General features: G+C 43.7%; 1 protein-coding gene across 2 annotated transcripts in view; it reads right to left on the bottom strand.

Annotated features, from left to right (window-relative positions):
• The window catches only part of LOC122932494 (programmed cell death 1 ligand 1-like), a 62,107-nt gene extending 41,794 nt beyond the window's left edge, over positions 1–20,313 (bottom strand). For both annotated transcript variants that reach the window (XM_044286944.1, XM_044286953.1), the window contains exon 1: positions 20,227–20,313. The gene's annotated coding sequence lies outside the window, so the exon portion shown is untranslated. The remainder of the gene's footprint in view (positions 1–20,226) is intronic.
• Between the last annotated feature and the right edge of the window lie 1,365 nt (positions 20,314–21,678).

The raw sequence follows: 21,678 nt of genomic DNA, 5'->3' as shown, positions 1-21,678 counted from the left end.
GGCCTGCATTAGACAAGAATGGGAGAGCATTCCTATTTCTAAACTTGAGAAACTGGTCTCCTCGGTCCCCAGACGTCTGTTGAGTGTTGTAAGAAGAAGGGGAGATGCCACACAGTGGTGAAAATGGCCTTGTCCCAACTTTTTGGGGATTTGTTGACACCATGAAATTCTGATTCAACATATTTTTCCCTTAAAATGGTACATTTTCTCAGTTTAAACTTTTGTTCCGTGATTTATGTTCTATTCTGAATAAAATATTAGAATTTGGCACCTCCACATCATTGCATTCAGTTTTTATTCACGATTTGTATAGTGTCCCAACTTTTTTGGAATCCGGTTTGTATATAATATATATATATATATATATATATATAAATTATTTTTTTTGCATTTTAATGCTGGGGAAAAAAATTTGTCATTGCCGTATTTACAGTTATGTCTATGGAGATTTTTGAGGACTCATTTTGTGTGAGATGGTCTGTAGTTTTTGCTAACGCTATTTTGGGTTGTGTATGACTTTTTTTTCTGTTATACCATTCAACATATATATTTTTTTATATTTTAATAGCACAGGCTTTTCACATTAGGCAAATTGTTTATTTATTTTGATTTTAGGGGTAGGGGGGCGATTAGAATTTTTATATTTTTTTATATTTTTCAAAACTTAGAAAACTTAGGTATATTACAGTTCAGTGCTGGCAGGGGTCCCTGGTGTCAGACTGCCACTGAGGATAGGTCATCAGTATAAAACAGTTGGAAAACCCTTTTAAAAGACCATTCAGGACAGATCCACCAACACTGCGTCAATAGATTGACAAAGTAGACGAGATAATCCGACTGGAGGAGATCACCGCATAAATCAATGGCACCCATGGCCGCTTTGAGCGTTTGTGGCTTCCCTGGATACGCTTCGAAAGATCCCTGTGGCGACTCTCCCCTCACACTCAACAATAAGGTTCTCCTCTTATTAGGTCTTGAAATAGCATGCGATCTCCACCTCCATTGGATAGGGCTGTTCAACCTATGTGACCCTTCATACTAGCACCATTACACAACCACTCCCCAGTATGTATAACTCTCCATCTATACACTGATTGATCTGTATCAGGCTGCTGTCTACCAAAGACTTTCTTTTTGTATGCAGGTTGATGGACTGATTCATTTCACTGACTTTCTTTGTATACATTAACCACTCTTTTGTTATTTTTAAATGTTCATTCTTTTAAATCAATAAACAAATATTTGGTTAAAAGATTGTTCAGGAGAGCAGAGAGAAGAGCTGCAGAGAGCTAGTTTGTCTGACAGATTTTTCAAGAAAAAAAATCATGCAAAGGTTTTTATAGCCTTTAAGTTAACATAATGCCACTAAAAAGTTATTTATAACATTGTAAAACATGGCAGGTAACAAAAATATAATCAGAAAACATACCTGATTTTCTTTCTCTGCTGTTAAACACGAACCAAGTTAGGAGGTTCTATATATACATTACACCCACAGGTTTCTCACACAGCCAGGGACAGTTTTAACTTTTTATTCCACTCAGCAATCATTTTTACCTGTCTGTCTTTGAACCTACACACAATGACTTTACACAGTAGAGTGTAGTGTACTGTGCAGCCTCCATTTGCAGCCTATTGCCTGATATATTTTCCTTTCAGTTTCCTGTTTCTTTAGATGGACTTCCAAGTTGCTGAGAGACTACAAAATGTTTATTGGCTATGTAATGCACTATATATACACAACTTATATTGCAGGTTGGATGATACGCTAGATGCAGCACAGTTGAATGTGCAATGCTGTGACCTGGCAAAGAATGTCAGTCTTCTGGATGGCAGTAACAAGGAAGGTAAAAAGTACACGCTAGGCCCATGTTGAGCCTATGTCACGGCTGTAAGTGAGCAACAAGAGCCTACACAGTGAATAGCAACTGACCGGACCCAAACTAGGGAGGATAAGGGTGACCCCTGTCAGACCCTAAAAGCTCTCCCTAAGCTGCTAAGCACATGTCCGGATCCGAATGGTGGATCGAGACATGCCCGCGTACCTGAGGCTGATGACCACTGAAACCCCTACAATAGTGGAAGGGGCACGGCCACCAGTGCCCTGCTCAGTATATGGACGGAACCAGGGTCGCCTCAGATCCAGTCAGCAAAGAAACAGAAACACACAATGTCTGAACACTTAACTGAAGGAGCGGCAGCTGCAGTGAAAACAGATCCAAAGTCAGCAGACAATATCCGAGGTACTTGCTTCAGCAGACGACAGATCCAGTGAAACGATAACACACAGGTGAAGATACTCAAATGAAAAATACAGCTCAAATGAAAAGTATAATCCGCACCTCTACAAAGGAGGAGGGGTGATTTAAAGGCAGCGAAATCAAACACAGGAGGGACAGCTGGGAGGAAGGAAACTGAAAGTAAAGACCTCATCACAGGGGCAGAGAAACAGGGCAGAGGGAACTCCTCCAAGCTCTAGTAGTGACATCATCACAGGGGTGGAGAAACAGAGCTGTGAGAACGTCTCAAAGCTCTGGTAGTGACAGTACCTCCCCCCCTTCCTCTACGGGTGGACTCCGGACACCCAGGACCCACCTTCTCAGGATGAGCCCTATGAAATGCCCTGATGAGGCGAGTGGCTTTAATGTCCGACACCGGAACCCACATCCTCTCCTCAGGACCATAACCCTTCCAATGAACGAGGTACTGAAGAGAACCGCGGACAATGCGAGAGTCCACAATTCTGGAAACCTCAAACTCCAGATTGCCATCAACCAAAATCGAAGGAGGAGGCGAAGAGGAGGGTACCGTGGACTGGACATATGGTTTTAAAAGAGCCCTGTGAAATACATTATGTATCTTCCAAACCCGAGGAAGATCAAGACGGAAGGCAACCGGATTGACGACTGACAAGATTTTATAAGGCCCAATAAACTTGGGACCCAATTTCCAGGAGGGAACCTTCAGTTTAATATTTCTTTTAGACAACCACACCAGATCACCCACATTCAGGTCCGGACCAGGCACACGTCTCCTATCAGCTACACACTTATATCTCTCACTCATCTTTCTAAGATTACTCTGAATCTTTTGCCAAATGGTAGACAAAGACAAGGAAAATCTCTCCTCCTCAGGCAAACCAGAGGGAGCCCCTCCCGAGAATGTCCCAAACTGCGGATGGAACCCATATGCACCAAAGAATGGTGACTTATCAGAAGATTCCTGGCGACGGTTGTTCAGAGCAAACTCGGCAAGAGGGAGAAAAGAACACCAATCCTCCTGGTTCCCTGCCACAAAACAGCGCAAATATGTCTCCAGATTCTGGTTGACGCGTTCAGTCTGACCATTCGACTGCGGGTGAAAAGCAGAAGAGAAGGACAGCCGAACCCCCAGGCGAGAACAGAAAGCCTTCCAGAATCTGGACACAAACTGCGTGCCTCTATCGGAAACAATATCCGAGGGAATGCCATGCAATTTAACAATATGGTCGACAAACGCTTGCGCCAACGTTTTAGCACTGGGTAAACCAGGGAAGGGTACGAAATGAGCCATCTTGCTAAAACGGTCCACCACCACCAGGATCACCAACTTCCCTGAGGAACGAGGAAGATCCGTGATAAAGTCCATGGAGAGGTGTGTCCAAGGACGGGAAGGTATTGGTAACGGGAGAAGGGGACCTGAAGGCCGTGAACGAGGGACCTTAGCGCGAGCGCACGTCTCACAAGCAGCCACAAAACCCTCCACCGACTTACGAAGAGCCGGCCACCAAAATCTCCGAGCAATGAGATCTACCGTGGCTCTACTCCCGGGGTGACCAGCAAGAACCGTATCATGATGCTCCTTGAAGAGTTTGTGACGTAACTCAGGAGGCACAAACAACTTCCCAGGAGGACAACGGGCAGGTACCTCAGTCTGGGCAGCCTGGACCTCGGCCTCCAAATCAGAATACAGAGCAGAAACAACCACCCCCTCCGCCAAAATGGGACCTGGGTCCTCGGAGTTTCCTCCTCCCGGAAAACAGCGAGAGAGAGCATCAGCCTTCACATTTTTGATCCCAGGGCGGAATGTAACGACAAAATTGAATCTGGAGAAGAACAGAGACCATCTGGCCTGTCTCGGATTCATACGCCTGGCCGACTCCAAGTACGCCAGATTCTTATGGTCGGTAAATACAGTGATAGGGTGCCTGGCCCCCTCCAACCAATGGCGCCATTCCTCGAAAGCCAACTTGATGGCCAACAACTCCCTATCTCCCACATCATAGTTTCTCTATGCCGGGGAGAGTTTTTTTTAGAGAAAAAGGCACAGGGTCGCCACTTGGCAGGAGAAGGGCCCTGGGACAAAACCGCACCCACACCCACCTCGGAAGCATCCACCTCAACAATAAAAGGTAAGGAAACATCGGGATGCACCAAGACGGGAGCAGACGCAAAACTCTCTTTAATCTTAGAAAAAGCTGCAAGCGCCTCCTCCGACCAAGAGGAAAAATCCGCTCCCCTTTTTTGGTCATGTCAGTGAGGGGTTTGACAACAGAGGAATAATTCAAAATGAACTTTCTGTAATAGTTCGCAAAACCCAAAAAGCGCATCAATGCCTTCTGATTCTCAGGAAGCTCCCACTCCAGCACAGCATGGACCTTCTCCGGATCCATGCGAAAACCAGAAGCAGAGAGGAAAAAAAACAGAAATTGAATCTCCGATACCATAAAAACACATTTCTACAGCTTGGCGTACAATTTATTCTCCCGCAGAATCCGCAGAACCTGAAAAAGATGATCCCGATGGGTCTGAACATCAGGGGAAAAAAAAAATCTAAATATCATTAAGATACACCAATACAAATTTCCCCATCAAATGGTAGAAAATACTGTTAACAAAATGCTGAAAGACGGCTGGAGCATTCATCAGGCCGAAAGGCATAACGAGATTCTCAAAATGCCCGTTAGGGGTATTAAAGGCCGTTTTCCATTCATCCCCCTCTCTGACCCTGACCAGGTTGTACGCGCCCCTCAAATCCAATTTGGAAAAAACCTTGGCCCCAACAATTTGGTTGAAGAGGTCCGGGATCAGAGGAAGGGGATAGGGATCGCGAATCGTGATACGGTTCAGCTTCCTAAAATCTAGGCAAGGTCTCAGAGAGCCATCTTTCTTTTTAACAAAAAAAAAAAACAGATTTTGAGGGACGAATATGCCCCTTATCGAGACTCTCAGAGATATAAGTTTGCATTGCGATTCTTTCCGGTTGTGAGAGATTGTAGAGGCGTGCTTTTGGCAACTTGGCGCCGGGAATGAGGTTAATGGGACAGTCAAAATCCCGGTGAGGAGGTAGCTCCTGAACACCGCTCTCGGAAAACACGTCCGAGAAACCAGAGAGAAATGATGGCACCGTTTTAGTAGACACCTCTGAAAAAATCGCTGTGAGACAATTCTCTCTACAAAACTCACTCCACTCATTTATTTGCCTTGCTTGCCAATCAATAGTGGGGTTATGTCTAGTGAGCCAGGGTAACCCCAAAACTAGAGGTGAAGGCAATCCGTTAAGGACAAAACAAGATATATCCTCCACATGAGTGTCACCTACCGCTAACCGGATATTGTGAACAATGCCCTTCAGGGATCTCTGTGAGAGTGGAGCAGAGTCAATAGCAAAAACAGGTATATCCTTTTCTAATGTGCAAACCTGAAAACCATGCATGGCTACAAAGTGAGTATCAATAAGATTGACGGCCGCTCCACTATCGACAAAAATTTCACAAGAAATTACTTTGCTCCCTAGCGCTACCCTGACAGAAATAAGAAAACGGGAACTGCAGGTCAGAGGAAAAGCATCAATTCCTACATCAACTTTGCCCAAGGTAGCAGATGAAGCAGAGTTTGATGATTTACCTTTTGAGGTTTTTCTCTTATTATAACTCTTAGTACAGTTCAAGAATTTCCTAGACGGACAAACATTTGCCAAATGACCTATGCCCCCACAACAAAAACACACCATTCTTTGAGGACTAAATCCTCTTTTATCAGGGGCAAGTTGACCTAGCTGCATGGGCTCCTCCACAGAGGGAACCGAGAGAGGATGAAGCCCCTGCACACTAAATGAGTCCGCACCACTGTCCACCAGCCTGTCAAAACGTACGGCCAATGACATGGCAGACTCTAAGGACGTTGGTCTCTCATGGAAAGCAAACGCATCTTTCAATCTCTATGAGAGACCATGAGAGAACTGACTCCGGAGTGCAGCATCATTCCAACCTGAATCACCCGCCCATCTCCGAAATTCAGAACAATAAAGCTCCGCAGACAGTTTGTGGCATAAAAAACGTAAGTTAGATTCGGCCAGAGCAACACGATCCGGGTCATCATATATCTGCCCCAGGGCCACAAAAAATCTTTCCACGGATCGAAGGGAGGGATCCCCTGATGGCAACGAAAAAGCCCAAGTCTGAGCATTACCCCTGAGCAGGGAGATGACAATCCTCACCCTCTGTTCCTCATTACCAGAGGAATGGGGACACAAGCAAAAATGGAGTTTGCATGCCTCTCTGAAACGAACAAAATTCTCACTGCCCCCGGAGAACGTCTCCGGAAGTGAGACCTTTGGCTCGCAACAGACTCCATGGGCCGGAGCAAAGCCCAATGCTTGAAGCTGAGTCATAGATTGACGGAGATCCGCTACCTCCAAAGAAAGACCCTGCATGCGGTCAACCAGGTCAGAAAGCGGATCCATGTCAAAAAAGGACGGTTTGGCGGATTATAATGTCACGGCTGTAAGTGAGCAACAAGAGCCTACACAGTGAATAGCAACTGACCGGACCCAAACTAGGGAGGATAAAGGGTGACCCCTGTCAGACTCTAAAAGCTCTCCCTAAGCTGCTAAGCACATGTCCGGATCCGAATGGTGGATCGAGACATGCCCGCGTAACCTGAGGCTGATGACCACTGAAACCCCTACAATAGTGGAAGGGGCACGGCCACCAGTGCCCTGCTCAGTATATGGACGGAACCAGGGTCGCCTCAGATCCAGTCAGCAAAGAAACAGAAACACACAATGTCTGAACACTTAACTGAAGGAGCAGCAGCTGCAGTGAAAACAGATCCAAAGTCAGCAGACAATATCCGAGGTACTTGCTTCAGCAGACGACAGATCCAGTGAAACGATAACACACAGGTGAAGATACTCAAGTGAGAGATACAGCTCAAATGAAAAGTATAATCCGCACCTCTACAAAGGAGGAGGGGAGATTTAAAGGCAGCGAAATCAAACACAGAAGGGACAGCTGGGAGGAAGGAAACCGAAAGTAAAGACCTCATCACAGGGGCGGAGAAACAGGGCAGAGGGAACTCCTCCAAGCTCTAGTAGTGGCATCATCACAGGGGTGGAGAAACAGAGCTGTGAGAACGTCTCAAAGCTCTGGTAGTGACAGCCTAGTGCTGGCTGCCAGACGGCTTGTGGGGACGCTGATCTTCTGTGCTTTCTGTGGTGTACATTTCCACAGATAATTTATGGCTGTTTTCTGGCATAAATTATTTTAAATGTTTCAAGCCTTGGGTGACCCACCCCCTTTTGCCTTGACCATTTTTGTAAAAGTGGAGTAAGCATTGGAAAAGGTCCGAAATTGTGGCACAAAAAGCCATATAATCAGAAAATTACATAATTTAAATCAGGTTTTTATTAATAACTTTTTTTAATTCATTTTTGGTGTTGAATTTGTAAGCATTCACATAAAAGGAAAAAATCTTGAAATATTCCAGTTCTCACACTGGCCACTAGAGTATACACAATAACCTTTGGCTTCCTGTATTCTGAAGTTCATTTGTGAGTTTAGTATGAGACGAGTCATTTTTTTTCTCTCGAAGATGATTAACATCAGCTCAAAGGAAAATAAAATTACAAATGATTTATCAGAAAGAAGACTCTGCCCCGAGGAACAGAAAGTGAAATTACAGTCCTAGTTTGTCAAATTAAGTTTTCTGCTGAACACAACAGAGATGCTGGTTGGGAAATTTAAATGAACAGTCAACGCATAATAACCTTTCAAAGTGCCTGAATTAGTCTAGTTCCACACTCATGGTAAAACTAACCGTCTGGTTGTTCTGGCAGAGGAACAGCCTGCTGGAGTTCACTGTAGCTAGCCTAGCTGGATACTGCCATATGCACTCCAGCATCAGGCCCGGGCGCTGCCTTACTAGAATTAGTCACAAATTAAATGGGTGGGCGGAGCCTGACTAACATTGATTAGGCTCCGCCCACTGTAGGGCAATGTCGGGGGCTGATGCTGGAGCGCATATGATGCTGGTAAGTTAAGTGCTCTGACGGGACCGGGAAAATGCCTGGCCCCGTTACATATGAGTGAAAACTGGGGGCAGTGGGGGATATTACTAGGAACAGTGGGAGACATTACTAGGGGCAGTGCGGGGTACTACCTGCTTGGTCAGCGGGGGACATTACCAGATATGTAGCTGTACAACAGGTGTGGAACTAGCCTTAGATGTAGGATAGTCAGTTATTAAGAGGATATGTCATGTAGTCAAATTATTGCAGCTGTTTTCATTTGTGTCTGCAGTGAAAATCTCGCGCCGTTAAGTATAATACTGAACGGCGCAGGCGCAGTGAGGAAGCCAGCAGCCGCCGAGCATCCTTCCCTCACTGAGCCTGCGCCAAATACTGAACGGTGCGAGATTTACACTGCAGACATGGCCGGCGGGAGGAGAGCAGCGCTGCCTGGTCCTGTCAATCAAGAGAAGAAGGGCGTGAAAAGAGGTGGGCAAACGGAGCCTCTAGGAGCAGGTGCAACCCAACCCCCCCCCCCCATTATAAAAGTTTTTTTTCTCAAAAAAGCCTTTAGGCAGTGAGATGGCACAAATATAGTTATGTTCAGCTGACATTAGCACATCGCTAATGTCAGCCAGCTTAATACCCATTTTTGAGGTGACAGAAACTCTTTAAATCAGCATCTCCACATATGTGGTAGCCATCCATTCGAGTGTTTGTTGAGTTCCATCACAGGTACTACACCTAATTCTACTTACTGAGGTGCTGATTAGGTAATGACCTAAACCAAATTGTATTTACTGTATAAAAACACTCCTGTAGTCATCACTATTCTCTTGTTATAGAACAAGCTGGTTGGCAAAAACAGTGCTAGTAGTACTTAAAAAGTAAGTGTAATGAAAAAATAACTACAGAACACGCCAAAAGAGATGAAATGAAAAGTTTTGATTGAGTGGAAAAGGGATTGAATGTTAGCTTTACTGGGAGAGCGTCAGGTTGCTTCCATCCTCAAAATTTTAAAGACAGCAGTTCATAAGAACAAGGACAATAGCAAACATTGGGAATAGGGATGAGCAAATCGACTTTGGATGAAACATTGGAAGTCAATTTGCATAAAACTTTGTTTCAATAATGTACGGAGCTAGTGCTCCGTACAGTATTAGAATGTATTGGCTCCAATGAGCCGAAGTTATTACTTTGGGAAGTCTTGTGATACTTTGTGTAATAATAACTTTATAAATTGATTACTTACTCCGGTTCAGTTCCAAGTAATAACTTTGGCTCATGGGAGCCAATACATTCTAATACAGTATGGAGCGCTCGCTCCATACAGTATTGAAACAAAGTTTTATGCAAATTCGCTCATCCCTAATTGGGAACAATAAAGCTACAGACTGGCAGAGGGTGAAAACAATTCTATGCTGACCGTGATGATCTCCACATCTTTCGAATATCACTTAACAACCGTAGAATCACATCAAGTGACCTACAAAAAGAATAGCAAGCGGGAGCTGGGGTGAAATGCACAGTGAGGACTGTTTGAAACGGGCTTCTAGAGGCAGGGCTGAAGTCGTGCAAAGCTAGAAAAAAGCCCTACATCAATGAGAAGCAAAGAAGAGTGAGGCAGAAGTTTACAAAAGACCACGAGGATTGAACCATGGAGGACTGGAGTAAGGTCATTTTTTATGATGAGTCCAATTTTTAAGGAGAAACCTACAAACCATAGTGTCTGACATTCACTATGAAATTTAGTACAGGATCGATGATCACGTGGGGTTGTTTCAGCAAGACTGGAATTGGACACATGAATCAAGGCATGTTAAAATTATCCTGGAAGAAAACTTGCTTCCTTCTGCTGTTAATGTTTCCCATCACTGACGATTGTTTTTCTTTTCTTGCAGGACAATGCCCCATGCCACACAGCCAGGTCCATCAAGGTGTGGCTGAAGGGCCATCAGGTTAAAGACCCCATCATGGCCAGCAGAATCTCCAGACCTGAACCCCATTGAAAACCTCTGGAACATGATGAAGAGAAAGATTGATGATCACAAGCCATCAAACAAAGCTGAGCTGCTTGAATTTCTGTGCCAGGTGTAGAATAAAGTTACCCAACAGCAATGTGAAAGACTGGTAAAAAACCTGCCAAGATGCATGAAAGCTGTGATTAAAATTTCTGGTCTCCGCCAAAGTTTAAATATTAGTACAGTGTTGTTTAAACATGAATGTGAACTTGTTTTTTAAGCATTATTTGCTGTCTGATATTACCGGAACGGTTTTGTTATTTTGACCAGTTGTCATTTTATTTTAAAAAAAGCTCTAAAATACAATATTTGTATCTAAAATTTGTGAGAAATGTTGTTAATAGTTTTTATAATTCTTATTTTCATCAAACACATACCCATATATTGTAATACTAGAAGAACAGTTAATTTTAACTTCTTAGTGACCATGCACATTTTTTTTTATCGCATTCCAAGAGCTATAACTTTTTAGTTTTTTTATCAATGTATGAGGTCTTATTTTTTGCAGGACAAGTTCTAGTTTTTAATGCATCATTTTGGGTACATGTAATGATTGATTAAAGCCAGCTGTTTAGCTAAAACCCTTATGTTTATGGCAGTAAAAAGGCATATTAGTGGTAACTAAGGAGTTAAAGTAGTTAAAGTAGTCTCTTAATTTTTTTCCAGAGCTGGTATATATCAATCTGCTAAACTCCTCAGCTCTATAAAATGGTGCCTGTAGCTTACATAGCATTTTCATGGTGACAGGTTCTCTTTAAATGTCTTTGATCTGAGCTGTCTCCAATCACTGCGATTATTTTTATTATTTTTGGATATATTTTTAACATAGCATCCACAGAAGACCCAATTACAAGAGAATACAGTTATCTATACTGTCACTAGCAGAGCTAGTACCCAGAATTCATGTGATCGCCTCGTCTAACAGAGACAGCAACATTGTCATTGCTTCTATTCACTACATATTACACATTGAGCAGTTCTGTCTTCTCAACTTGGTCCCTGGATTTCTGTCCCCTACTGAACAATATTCTTAGCTGATTAAGGGGAAGGGGGTCACACACAACTTTTTGTGGCTTTTTTTGATGGAATGGCAGTTTTTTGAGCCAAAGCCAGAACTGGGTAGGGAATGAAAACTATAAAGGAAGGTATTATACAGTACTTCTCCTTGCTGGATCCACTTCTGGCTAAAAAAAAAAAATGGTTCAAAAACTGCCATAAAAAAGCTTTGTGTGCTGCCGTACCCCAGACCAGGGTACTTGCCAAATTGTTTCATTATTTAATGTTATGTCATTTTATGCCATTGATATTCCCAGTACGGCTTTGTATGGAAGTGACGGAGTTAGGGTCTATTCACACAACCAAATTTTCGGACTTAATTTCAATGGGGCCGCAAAATATGCGGACAACAGACTGTATGCTGTCTGCATCCATATGCCCGTTTCGGCGAACCTACAAAAAAGATAAAACGTCCTATTGTTGTCCATTTTGTGAAAAAGAATAGGCATTTCTAACATAAGGCATAAAGTGCGGGACCTCAAAATGTGGGATGCAGACTGGGTGACACAACACCTGCAGAAAGTTGGTTGTAGTTCTTGATCCATCCCTAGCTCGGTGTAGTCTAGTATTAGCAGAGGAAGAGTGAGGAAGCTGCTACATGTGCTCTACTCCTCACAGGACTGGAGAAAGAACCAAGGAATCACCTTCTCTGAGTATTAGCTACTGAGTGAAAGACATCACAATTTCTACAGTACTCAAAGAGAGAGAGAGATAAAGGAAAGGGCCAAGAAGGACTAGAATCTGCACGAGCATTAGAGCCAGAGAGTAAGGTATTTGCTGATCAAAGCTGATAGACGTTACTGTGTGAGAGGGACATTGCTGAGATACCCTTTACACTTGGACAAGACCTGCCCAGTCGTATCTTAAGCCCTGTATCTCTCAGTTGGAAATTACAACTATCATTGTAATACTGCCAGCCATAGATTCTGCAGAAAGAGACCTTGAGAAGACAGAGAAGAAATAGTACTTTGTTCCTATCCATACATTGCTATTTGGGGAGATTTGCACTGTGGTTTTATGCCATTGGATATACTACAACTCCCATTCTGCAAAGAAAGAGATTCATTTACTACATCTGGCCTGGTTGCTGACTCCTGCACCATATGCTGATCAGTGCCCCCTACACCTTCTGCCTGGTACCTGCACCAAACCTACAACATCAAAGGCACCCCAACTACCATTAGACAGTAGATCCCTAAATCAGGGTGTGCCCGGAGGTAAGAAAGGGTGCACCCTCCTTTCACTGTCCTGGCCGTAGGGAGCATCAGTATTAGGATTGCCACAGTGATTGACAGCTACAGCCAAAGCCATCCTCTGCTCCACTTCTCCTGGGCTGGTTGGCACAGTAGCACCATCCTAATATGGGCAAGTCAAAGCTGAACTTTGATTTGGTCATAAATCAGCTTAGACAATCACTAAGGAGAACAAGCCATCATACAGTGGGTCTCATGTATTTCACTGTGTATAGCAATCTGCAGCCTTCTATGTACTACAAATCATAGACATTGGAGAAACAAATAAAATCTAAAAATTAAAAAATGATTGCAAAACAGTTTTAACTCAAAATACTAAATTGAAACAAATGACATAACTAGTAATAAAGTACTTTTGTGACTGAAATATAGATGCTTAATATACTTGTTTTAAGGACTTTTCTGGGACCAACATATTAATTACCTATTGTCATGGCCTTTGGTGTGCGCCGTGACACGGTTGCCATGCATGCTGTTGCCAGCGGTAACGTATTTTGGTTGCAGCATGTAGGTGCCTCCTCCTTTCTCCTGGGGACTTCCCTGTCTGGTACCGGAGGGGTTAATTATCTAGCTGGTGGCTAGATAATTGGCTAGGCAGTTGGCTGGGGTCCGTGTTCCTCCAGCCTTGCTTTGTGCTGGAGCTGTGCTCCTGCAAGGCCTCTACTATCTGCCCAGTGCTTGAGGGCCACCTTAAGGAACATCAAGGTCACCATGATGTCTCTCCTTTGTTCCCGTTGTTCTCTTTCCCTTCACTACCCTTGCATATGTTTGGTGTTGTTTATGTATGGGTGGTTATTGTCTTGTCTAGTGGTTGTTACATGTCTGGTCTGTTGGTGTTTGTAGTCCAGCATGTTTGCTAGAAATGTTCCCTGTGTGGTGTGCCTCTGGAAGGGGGTGTCAGGGTTCCCCGGAGGGGGAACTACAAGTCTGTATGCTGCTCTGCCTGGGGCTACCATGCATCCTGTTTGCATGGGGGTTTCCAGGCAGTAACTGGTATGCTGGATACCTGGGTGTGTTGTTTGTACTGTGTCCTGTATGGTGTGTGGGCACCAGTATTCATGTTTGGGTTCCAGTCAGTGTTGCTGCGGCAGGTAAGTGTGTTGTATGGTGTGCTTACCTGCCGATCAAGTTACTATATACAATCTCCTCTTTTTCCTTGCAGCTAGGCCGGTGGAGACTCCTGTTTATCCGTGTCTGGGATGAACAGGTCATCTCTGCCCTTTCTTTATTTGAGGGATTATCAGGGCGACTCAGGATCCTAGGTTTGATGGGTATGAGCAGTCCTACCATCCAGGTCCACTCATACGGTGAGGAGTTAGGGCGAGGATTAGGGATGCTTTAGGGGGTGACCTGCTCCCTTATCCCAGCCCCTGACCTAGTTGTTACCCTGCCTGCTCACCATTGTATGGTGGGGGGTTTCCCATTCTCCCCACCGTGACACATATCCATAGGACAAGGCATTAAAATTATATAAGTGGGGGTCCAACAGCTGGCATCCCCACAGCCAGCTGTTAGCGGCAGATGCAGTTCTGGATGTAAAGTGCATGGAGCTGGAACACTACAGTTCCATACAAGGTCCAGTGGCTATTCTGCAGATGATGCTCCTATTCAAATGAATGATAGCTGAGCAGTAGTTCCCTTAGAACAGCCTCTACATAGTGTACAGTGCTGTAGTGTTCTGGCTCCATACACAATTTACTCCTAGAACCTGCGACTACTGCCAGTAGCTGACTAATGGGGTTGTCAGATATCGGTCCCCCCCACTGATTCTTATACTGATGACCTATCCTATGGATAGGTCACCAACATGCCAGTCCTGGAAAAAGCGCAAGATTGCAGTCCAGCACTAGAAATGTAAATAATTAGATTTATTAGATCAAGAAGATGTCCATGGCATAATAAAAAACACTAGCTCTTACGGATTTCGATCATGTAAGCATTAGTGTTTTTTATTATGCCATGGACATCTTTTTAATGTGATAAAATAAAGTTGAACTTCTGGTGCTGGACAGCAATCTTAGAAATTCATATGTGGACTGGAGGTAGGCCCATGCACCTGAACTGCAGCTGTTGTATATGGTGAGGTGAACAGATAAACTAGACATAGAACAAACAGCAGGTGGCGACATACAGGTAGCTTTCCTTACTAATAACTCAGTGGCTATACTAAAATGTTAATTACATGCAATTGCAAAAGTATTCAGATTCAGGTGCTGGTTTGAAAAATTTAGATTTTTTTTATAGGACAACCCCTATAAGGTTAAAATAGTATAGTAATTCTAAAATCATTGCAAAGTCTTTTTGATAAGAGACTAACACAGTTACTTTATGCAAAACAGAAAGGAAGGTAGGCGAATATGATGAAGGGGAAAGAAAAAGATAATAAGCAACAAGATGTATAAAATGAATAATGACAGAAATCATGAGTGCTCCATTATCAAACTGATTTTGATAAGTTTTCATCGCCTTTGGATTTGGAAAGCTGGCCTTATTTCTTATGTCTGGCTAGAATTTAAAAAAAATATATATTTTACACAAAAAATCAACACCAAACTCTCAATGGGGCTGCTAAAAAGTCCACTTTAAAATCAAAATCTCTTCTCACATTTTGGTGTATATGTAGGTCCCTGCAATTTCCTACAATTCGGTGTACAAATATGACTTGGTGATTACCAGCAGGAAGGCAGATGTCACTGACAACTACATTTTCACAGTAAGATCTTATTCACACTTCATTGAATCACGGAAGTGTGCTGTCTGTGTCTTCATGGACAGCACACGTACCCATTGATTTAAAATGTGTATCCACACATCAATGATTTGCCACGATCCTGTCCGTTTTCAGGTGTTCCTTACACTCATTATAGTCTATGGGTTTGTGAAAAAATAAAGACACGACATGGATGGCATCCTTATTTTATCCTTGTTTCATGGCTCAATGCTAGGAGATGCTCTTGAAATTAATTTTCAGCCTATACAGATGACACACGGAGAGCAAAAAACAGACACACGGACCAAACATGGACATCTTCACTGATAAACCACTAACCATCTTGTCATTCACACGGACATGGACATGTCAATGAGGACTTACAGTCAGGAATTGAGAAACTTTTAAACTTGGCTATTTAAAGAGGTTTTCCCACTATACAAACTTAGGTAGGATAGGGACAAGTATTGACAACCACTGAAATCCCAACCAACTATGAGAACGTGGGTCCCATGTCCCCATATAAATGGAGAAGCAGGTAGCGTATGCATGCTGCCACTCCCTTCACTCTCTATGAGACTGCAAGAAATAGCCAAATGTTGTACTCCGCTTTCACTGGCCTTCATTAGAGAATAAATCGAATGCTTAATTAATTCTGGCAAAGTGGACCCCAATTCTCACGATGGTCCCAGCAGTCATTATCCTACCAATAAGATGGCTATCCCCTATGCTGTGGATAGGGAACCATTTTTTTAATTTGACACAACCCCTTTAAGATATGGTGTGACACAATATTATCTACCAGCATATAGGAGTACGATTTTGAGTTCTAAGAAATTCTTTACATATGAGAAAAACAAATATGTGGGCAAAGTTTTAACAATTCACAAGCTTCATTTAGAAGCAGGTCTGGTTTTCATTTGAACTACTGTCACTGCTTACAAATACTGATGAAAAATACTGACAAACCTTAATAAAATAGAAAATGTTAAGGACGTTCACTTTGGAGACACTTTGGGTCTTCAATCCTTGTTATCCTGATCATGCATTTCTACTTTAACATAAGCCAAAATTTTTAAAATTGTGTGACTGTCAAAAGCCTAGCACAACCAATGTATTCTACAACACAAACATTACAACACATACATTGTCATATATAAAGCTATAGAACAACATATATTTGATGAGATTGAGGGCTAGACTCAAAGAATGTAAGATAATGATATTAAGCATATATTAATACATGTGCATGCCTTTATGAAATACTTGTGTAGTACTCCAGACCTGGGGGTATTACAAATTGTTTATATTGTTATTATTATTACCACCCTGTTCCTCCCCTCTTGGTAGGAGAGGGCTGGTCCTTCTTCCTGCTAAGAGAGGGGAGTTCCTGTCTAGAGACAGAGCGGAGAGGACGCAGACTGCAGTGCTCCTGCTCCTACAGCAGCTTCTCCAGCGAGAACTATCACTAAATTGCCTTAAGTGAAGCCTTGAGAGGATAAAGACAGCAGAGAGAACTGCTAAATTCAGCTTCTAAAGACACTGCTGTGAGGTAAGGGAAACATTCAAGGCCTCATCACAAAAAAAACACTAAGTCACAGGTAAAGTGCAGAATTACCAGCAACCAACCTGTCTCCATATCCTTGCTGGTGCCAGAGAAGAATTGCACTAAAGCCTGCTGCTACTGTATGTATTACATTGCACTTTGTTACGTTTAACTCTTCAGTACAATAACTTTCACTGCAACAGACCCCAGGGATCAATAGCCCCATGACACTACTACACAGCACTACACCAGGGCCACTACCAATTCCATCCTCTACACTGGCTTCCACGCGGGCTTGCTGCACATAGGCTACTTTCACACTTAAACAATGCAGCAGACTGTCCACAATAAACAACACTGCCAACAGAGGGCACCTTCATAAACAATGCAGCAGACTGCCCACTATAGACAACACTGCCAACAGAGTGCACCTTCATAAACAATGCAGCAGACTGCCCACAATAAACAACACCGCCAAAAGAGTGCACCTTCATAAACAATGCAGCAGATTGCCCACAATAAACAACACCGCCAACAGAGTGCACCTTCATAAACAATGCAGCAGACTGCCCACTATAGACAACACTGCCAACAGAGTGCACCTTCATAAACAATGCAGCAGACTGCCCACAATAAACAACACTGCCAACAGAGGGCACCTTCATAAACAATGCAGCAGATTGCCCACAATAAACAACACCGCCAACAGAGTGCACCTTCATAAACAATGCAGCAGACTGCCCACAATAAACAACACTGCCAACAGAGGGCACCTTCATAAACAATGCAGCAGACTGCCCACAATAAACAACACTGCCAACAGAGGGCACCTTCATAAACAATGCAGCAGACTGCCCACAATAAACAACACTGCCAAAAGAGTGCACCTTCATAAACAATGCAGCAGACTGCCCACAATAAACAACACTGCCAACAGAGTGCACCTTCATAAACAATGCAGCAGACTGCCCACTATAGACAACACTGCCAACAGAGGGCACCTTCATAAACAATGCAGCAGACTGCCCACAATAAACAACACCGCCAACAGAGTGCACCTTCATAATCTGTGCCAGTTTACTGCCCACCCACAATAAGCAACACCGCCAACAGAGTGCACCTTTATACACAATGGAGCAGACTGCCCACAATAAACAATAGTGCCAACAGAATGCACCTTCATAAACAATGTCAGCAGACTGCCCACAATAAACAGTGCCAACAGAGGGCACCTTCATAAACAATGCAGCAGACTGCCCACTATAGACAACACTGCCAACAGAGGGCACCTTCATAAACAATGCAGCAGACTGCCCACAATAAACAACACCGCCAACAGAGTGCACCTTCATAAACAATGCAGCAGACTGCCCACAATAAACAACACTGCCAACAGAGTGCACCTTCATAAACAATGCAGCCGACTGCCCACAATAGACAACACTGCCAACAGAGTGCACCTTCATAAACAATGCAGCAGACTGCCCACTATAGACAACACTGCCAACAGAGGGCACCTTCATAAACAATGCAGCAGACTGCCACAATAAACAACACCGCCAACAGAGTGCACCTTCATAAACAATGCAGCAGACTGCCCACAATAAACAACACCGCCAACAGAGTGCACCTTCATAATCTGTGCCAGTTTACTGCCCACCCACAATAAGCAACACCGCCAACAGAGTGCACCTTTATACACAATGGAGCAGACTGCCCACAATAGACAACACTGCCAACAGAATGCACCTTCATAAACAATGCAGCAGACTGCCCACAATAAACAACACCGCCAACAGAGTGCACCTTCATAAACAATGCAGCAGACTGCCCACTATAGACAACACTGCTAACAGAGGGCACCTTCATAAACAATGCAGCAGACTGCCCACTATAGACAACACTGCCAACAGAGGGCACCTTCATAAACAATGCAGCAGACTGCCCACAATAAACAACACCGCCAACAGAATGCACCTTCATAAACAATGTCAGCAGACTGCCCACAATAAACAACAGTGCCAACAGAGGGCACCTTCATAAACAATGCAGCAGACTGCCCACTATAGACAACACTGCCAACAGAGTGCACCTTCATAAACAATGCAGCAGACTGCCCACAATAAACAACACCGCCAACAGAATGCACCTTCATAAACAATGTCAGCAGACTGCCCACAATAAACAACAGTGCCAACAGAGGGCACCTTCATAAACAATGCAGCAGACTGCCCACTATAGACAACACTGCCAACAGAGTGCACCTTCATAAACAATGCCAGCAGACTGCTCTCAATAAACAACACCGCCAACAAGGTGCACCTTCATAAACAATGCAGCAGACTGCCCACTATAGACAACACTGCCAACAGAGGGCACCTTCATAAACAATGCAGCAGACTGCCCACAATAAACAACACCGCCAACAGAGTGCACCTTCATAAACAGTGCAGCAGACTGCCCACTATAGACAACACTGCCAACTGAGTGCACCCTCATAAACAGTGCAGCAGACTGCCCACAACAAACAACACTGCCAACAGAGTGCACCTTCATAAACAATGCAGCAGACTGCCCACTATAGACAACACTGCCAACAGAGTGCACCTTCATAAACAGTGCAGCAGACTGCCCACTATAGACAACACTGCCAACAGAGGGCACCTTCATAAACAATGCAGCAGACTGCCCACTATAGACAACACTGCCAACAGAGGGCACCTTCATAAACAATGCAGCAGACTGCCCACAATAAACAACACTGCCAACAGAGTGCACCTTCATAAACAGTGCAGCAGACTGCCCACTATAGACAACACTGCCAACAGAGTGCACCTTCATAAACAATGCAGCAGACTGCCCACTATAGACAACACTGCCAACAGAGGGCACCTTCATAAACAATGCAGCAGACTGCCCACAATAAACAACACTGCCAACAGAGTGCACCTTCATAAACAGTGCCCGCCTAGCACTCTCCCTTACATGCAGTAGCCACAGAATGAAATCATACAATTAACGTTACAACCAGTGGGTGTATTATAAACTCACATGAAGCAAGTTCCCCCTAGTGACATGTAGCACAGTCTAGTTTACAATATTCATGTAAAGGAAGTGAATACTGTGCAATGGAATACACTACTAGAAGACATCTAGAGACTGCTTGTTTCAAAATTCGATATTTAGAGTTTGCCAAGAATCAAAGAGCCCAAAAACATTTTCTACAGAAAATGAGTTCATAAAATAAATTTTGTGTATCGATGTTTGATGTTAGTTGTAAAGCCCTGAATATTCTTGATGAAGTGTTTTCTTGATAGACATTGTCATGGTGAGGGGCTAGTATGGGTAAAGATAAGTAAAGGCACTACTCACCCAGAAAGCTACAGTCACAGAAGTCATAGTCTGCTTGGCACTGTTCTGTGCTTCCTCATTCATGACAGATAAATACTGCTGCACAAGAAGGAAGTATTTTTGTATATGTGAGTATATCCTTACTGTAAGCAGCTATGAAAAAAAAAAATCTTCGAGGAAATCTGTTGACCCAAGGAAAAAGTCCAATCACAAAAGAATGCCGAAAATGTAGGCTGTGACTTTTCCATTATTGGTTAATTCCTCATAATGACATACTGTAACTTCTCATCAAAGTTATATAAGCCCCCCTATTTGTTACTACGTGTAAACCCCCTTCAAATGAATTTCTGAGAAAAGAAAAGATGTTAAGCTTCTATTTCAAAATTATATCACAGGCTGATAAATTAGAACTAGCTCCAGTGGAATGACTGTGGGTATAGAGAGCTAATCAGCCAGGTTCTGTATCATTCTTATGTCTCCAAGCTAAAAGCTGAAGGACTCGCTGGGCGGGTTATAGCCCCCCTCGTCCCATTAAAAGCGACTGCCCAGGTCTGAGTTTTACATTGATTTTTAAGTCCGCTTATTGGGAATGGTTATCTGCTATTTATTTTCCCCAGATCTTGCTGTTTGGCCACTTTTTAGCTCCATCTCCATTAGGATGCAGTTGTGATTTGTGACTACAATTTAGCTACAGTGCCTACAGGGAGTCTGAGGTAGTCTGAGACATGCTCCCTGTCTCCAGGGTAGCCATCAAAAAGCAGGGATTGTACAAAAATAATAAGGGGCCCATCTGGCGCTCAAGGAATATTATTTGAGACCTTATAAGCAGAGCCGAGTACGGGGCTTTTTTGTCCAATGTAATTACTGCAGAGGCCTTGCCAATAGATAGAAGAAAGTGTCGGAGTAAGGAGCAAGCATACATCAATGTTATGGCAGGGAAGGCGGTTCATCTTTTCCTAACCTGCTGTCTTCAGCCATGGTACGGAGTAGACACAAAATAATTACTGGCTGACTCTTTCTCCCTGCTTCTGTCACAGGTGACACACACCCAGGGGCGTAGCTATTGGGGTGCAGAGGTAGCAGTCACTACCGGGGTCAGGAGGCTGAGGGGCCCAAAGACCCTTGGGCTGCATAAGAAGACACCTGTATTATAGAAAGTGCATGCTGGTCGTTACACCTCTAGCTGGAGGGAAGGGGTTGGGTCAAGAATTTGGCATAGGGGGGCGGTGGGGATGCCTTTTCAATTTTTGCTTCAGGCAGCACGAAGGCTATGAGCTTCCTGGCCCCTGGCCACAGGGCACTGAGGGAAGGGGGGCCCAAGCTGAACTCTTGCACCAGGGCCTATGATCCTTTAGCTACTCCCCTGCACACACCCTAGATGGAAGGATGCCAAAGGAGGAGAATGTGTACCATTAAGGATCCAAGGGAGGAATAAGGAGGCAGTGGGTGAAGGGAAAGAACTAATAAAACAAA

This window comes from Bufo gargarizans, chromosome 1 (assembly GCF_014858855.1).
Source record: "Bufo gargarizans isolate SCDJY-AF-19 chromosome 1, ASM1485885v1, whole genome shotgun sequence".
NCBI lineage: Eukaryota > Metazoa > Chordata > Amphibia > Anura > Bufonidae > Bufo > Bufo gargarizans.
This window is presented reverse-complemented; position numbering and strand designations above follow the sequence as displayed.